The following is a 4996-nucleotide window of genomic DNA, read 5'->3' on the forward strand; positions in this document are numbered from 1 at the left end:
TGTGAGCAGTGTTTTACACCCAAAAAATGTGAGTAGTATCCAAGAAAAAGAACTTCTAGTAGGCCTGGACGCATTCAAGTTGACCCAATAGTTCTATCCATTTGTCCCCATCATTTAAAGTTTCGAAAGGCCCAATCCAAATTGCCATGTATCTTCTCCTCAGGTGCGTAACATTTTCTCAGCTTTGATTTCACTCTTTTTGTATTTTTACTTTCTAAATGCAAATAAATAATGAGCAAAAGTACTAATTCCATCATTATATGCATGATTCTTTTGCCATTTAGTCCTTCCACGACCCTGAAAAAAGAACGTTGGCTAATCACTAATTATCCAAACGTTGCATAATTCTCCTTGGCTAATTATCCAAACGTTGCATAATTCTTCCTCAACTCTGAAAAAAGAAAAAAAAAACTAGTTATTTACGGGTTTCTTGTGCACCACCAAATATATTATACACCATTTAACATCATTGTGAATTTGATCTGTTAATCTACAATGTTTTTTTTCAAAGCGTCTACAGTACGTTGCTTGGAAAAATATTTCTTTCAATTGGTAGTCTTGCTTATGGTGCTCTGCAGACTACTGAACTTCTTTATATAAACATCATTGTTCTATGCCAAATTTCAATGCAATTTTGTTTCTTTTCTTTAAACTTATGTATTGTGCATACTCTTTTATGGCTGTTTATACTAACTAGTATGCGTTGCATATTGTAAGTACTGTGTTTTGTTATACTTGTTCAATAATCATTCTCTTGAGATCAATTAAAAGAAAATTTAACTGATTAAAAATGTTGTATTGATATCAATGTTCGCGCACAATAAATCATATAAAAGACTTTTATAGATTTTTTTAACAAAACTTAACTAATTGCCTGTCTTGGTGAGAATTTTGGAAAAACAATAGACAAGTCATTTGGAAATAAAAGAAAGAGAATTTATAAATTGAAGAAGGAAAAAGAGGAAAGCTCTTCATTGTCATGCCAATTACTACGCTTGTCTAGTGTCTTATTGCTCATGTGAACATAGGATTCGAACCCCAAATCTAGCAACAAGAAAGAACTTAACAACCCTTCCGTGGCCATTGAACCGACCCTGGTGATTAGTAGTATGCGAGTTTATCATTAATAAACATAATATATAACATTTATAAATCTGGTAATATATCAAACAAACTTTTGAAAATAACAAACCTTTACATTTCTAAGCGAAGCATTTGATAGGTTTTGCTTTAGTTTGGTTCCTCACTCCTATCACATAATCTAAAGTTCCATCAAAGATTTGGGCATAAGTGTGTGGGACACTCAATCCCTATTATAATATAGCAAATCATGGTCAGTTGACTCACCATTATCACACAAGTGAGTTAGTAAGAACGAACCACTTTCTCATAAAAGATCGTGTATTGGAATTTCGTTACTAATATTAAAACTGTGTTGGTGGATGATCTATGCAAACCTTTGTAAGAGAAGTATGATTTTTTGGCATATCTTGGGGCCTGTTATGATGATCAAAGTTGAACTCACCTAAATACTTTTATCCAAAAAAAGGATCATGATCATAGGGCATTGAAATATCTCAATCGCTATTAAGTTTGATATAAATATCACAACTAATTGTCTATCTAATTAAGTTATTACACAACTACAATAAACTTTAATCTAAGCGTCCAGATTGCTACGTAACAAATGATAAATTGGACACATTTGACGTCATTAATGCTTATTCCCGCCTGGGTAATGTTCAACTTAAGAAAATCTTGTAGTTAAAGTTATTTTTATTCTCCAAAATATCTCATCTACTCTTGTAGTTGACTTTTTTTTTACCCTTTTAGTTTTCTTTTTGTTTTACATATTAACGTTACTGCATATTTATTCCAAATCTAATCCATTACTTGCATTTTTGTTTTCGTTTTTGGTTTTCTTAGTTAATCTCCTTTTCCTTTTAGTAGTTTAATTCAACATAACTTCAATCGAAATCTAATTCTATTTCACAAGAAAATTTAGTGCCCCAAAATCCTGTTCCTACTATAAGATGTCAATACTGATATTACTCAAATATTCTTAATAATGTTAAAAAGGACGCTCGAATTTGGACGCATGATATATGGTATGGACTTAATTATTTGTGATCATACTAAAATCAGAAACTAATTGAAATGATTTGGAAGTGAGTTTAGTACTGTGTGAAGTGCATTCTTTTGACAAGAAAATGCTCAAGTAATTTGAAAAAAAAAAAAAAAGCTTATTTTTAGCCACTAAGTGCAAATCCACGAGATGAGGACATTTCACCAAAATAAGAGGTCTAATCATCCGTACTGAGTTGGCAAAGTTTATCTTGCCTACAAAATACCACATCAGATATCCCATAACAGATTTAATCAATCTCAGTCCTTTAAGGCTAACAAGTTTGAAAGAAGCAAACATTGGAGGAACTAAAAATGGCTTTCACTTGACAGCTAGAATAAAAGGAAAAAAATTGAAGTAAAGTACAGAGACACAAACAGAGAGGTTTCACAGAAACCGATAGTAAGTCATTATGGCTGAGAAACATACACAAAACGCATATAACCACTGATCACTGCAACTATAAATTTCTTGTGCTTTAATCAGCATTCAGCATGCAGAGGAAGCACCAATGTTGTACAATGAAGATCTAATGCATGTTATCTTTCTGGGCCGTTCCATACAAGAAGACTCGTTGAAGAAATGGCAGATGCCCAAATGTTGGGATTCCTTGCAAGTTTATAAAATGTAGCAACTTGTCTCAGAATCCATCACCTTGGATTAACAATACGAACTTCCATTATCACCACATACGATACAATAGAGGTAACATTAGTGAAGGCATCTTGAGAATAACATGCAGAACTGAAGGCAGCATTAGTGAATATACAGAATTGAAGAAATCTTAAATACAGGTGTAAAGTAGAGTTTCCTTAGACTGCAACCAATATTAAAGTGAGAAATCCCAGAAATTTTGTACCACTCAGAGTTAGGGCAGGTGCTCTTGTGGCAGCATCTTCCGTTTAGATCAAAAGATACATATTCTATGGGGAGGCTTCTGATTGATGGTGGGAAGGTTACAACTTAAGGATTTCCATGTGGCAACGTTTTTTTTTTTAGGCCACATGTGCCAACTTAGAATCCTTCAACAGATGAAAGCTTCTCAATTCGACCTGGCTATATCTCTATAAAAGGGCCGACAAGCCTCATTTGCAGCGTTTGTCATCTGAATGGAGACAAATTTAGTTTTCAACAGGCTATAAGGCAATTTGTATCACCACTAGTTTAAGTGCAATAGTAAAAAAACTCCAGGAAATGGAAGTAGCAGATTCAGGAAGTACATCTATGATTATGAGAACGAGGACATGCCATGAGTTAAAAATCCAACCAGTAGCTTTCCCATGCATTGGCTTATCCGTAGCTCTGTTTTTTACCTAGTAATCACTGGATGAAAAGCTCACAACTTTAGAAAAGTTTAGAAGGAATGGGGCAACTTATGAAGACCTAGCGATTCTATCGATTATTAAAGTGTGAAGAAAGCACGAAGAAATCAGCAGAAGTGATGGAAATCAGATATATTTTCTTGAATCAGAACATTTTCATCACCAAGATAAGTGTACCTCATTCATGAGCATCCCTGTAGCAAGGCAGAATCATCTTTGTTGGAGCTTCTTGGAGAGCTCTAATTCTCAAGAAAATCTATCACTGTCAGCCTCATATATTCTTCCAAACTATAATATTTTGAGGTGGTACATATCTTCTTGTTTTATATATTTATTTATCTTTTCTTTTCTAATTTCATTATGTTTTATCAAAGGTATTTGACTTTGCCTATTCATCATACTTGGGATTCTTGCAGAGGAAAAATAACTCACCAAGTAAAGCAAAACCATTTCATGATTGCGCTACGGTTATTGACATATTAATTTGTAAAGCAAAACCATTTTAGTTGAGAATTTAATATATAATGGATAAAATACTTCCCTATGTGTAGTCTTGAAAAAAGAAAAATAAAATGTTATTACAAAAGGAAAGCAGGTTATGCATTATTTGCAGCCAAAATAAAAATTTGTGAGGTAGGTTACATAAAGAAAGCAACACAAATGTGAATGATTCTGAGAGCATCAATGACGAATAAACTTAGTGTAAATTACACATAATCCCGTGTGTTTTTTATATTACCATATAATCCGTTAAGATTTTAAAATAGTCATATAATTTCTCTGTGATTTTATGTAAAGTAGAAAATAGAAAGAAAGTATCATCGGTTATAGTAATTGAACTAAGTACACTTTAAAAATCCATGTGATGGAATCATAATAGCCACTTAACCGTTCTATGATTTGCATGAATATCTACTTTATTCCATATAATTTTTTTAATTTAATGCCACATAATCCCTAAGTTTTATGCCAAGGTGGTTTGGACATTGTTCTTAGTGTTTACAGTGATATTCAACTAATGACGTTATGGAGGGTATCTTTTTATCTTTTTTTTATGCTATTTTGGTTCAATGATTTTTTTTCTTTTTTTTTATTTGATTCATCGATGTGATTGTGATTGAAATGCGTTTCAATTTTTTTTTTAATCAGAGTTGTGGTGTTGTCGGTTTGCTCCCCCAAAAAAAAAAAAAAAAAAAAACTGGTTGGTTTATCTGCATTTTGGGTATGCATGCCTTTCTGTACTGTTTTAAGTTCTCATTTGACGGAATTTTTTTTGTAATGAATGAGATTGGAACTAATGTTCAATTTTCTTTCTTTCCCGGCTGGATAATTGTGGATTTTTTTTTCTTTTTTGTTTCTTTTCCCCTTAAATGCTGTTTTTCTTTGTTTCTTTTTTTGGTTTTTTTTGGGTTGGGGCGGGGGGGTGGTGTTCAAATTATCTGTCTTTTGGGCGATTCTGGAAGCGACAAGCCCCCCCCCCCCTTTCAAAAAAACTTTGTTTGAAGGGATTTTTGGATATTGTGATTGATTCTGGAGAATGGTTTTGTGT

The sequence above is a fragment of the Coffea eugenioides genome, chromosome 1 (genome assembly GCF_003713205.1).
Source record: "Coffea eugenioides isolate CCC68of chromosome 1, Ceug_1.0, whole genome shotgun sequence".
NCBI classification, from domain to species: domain Eukaryota; kingdom Viridiplantae; phylum Streptophyta; class Magnoliopsida; order Gentianales; family Rubiaceae; genus Coffea; species Coffea eugenioides.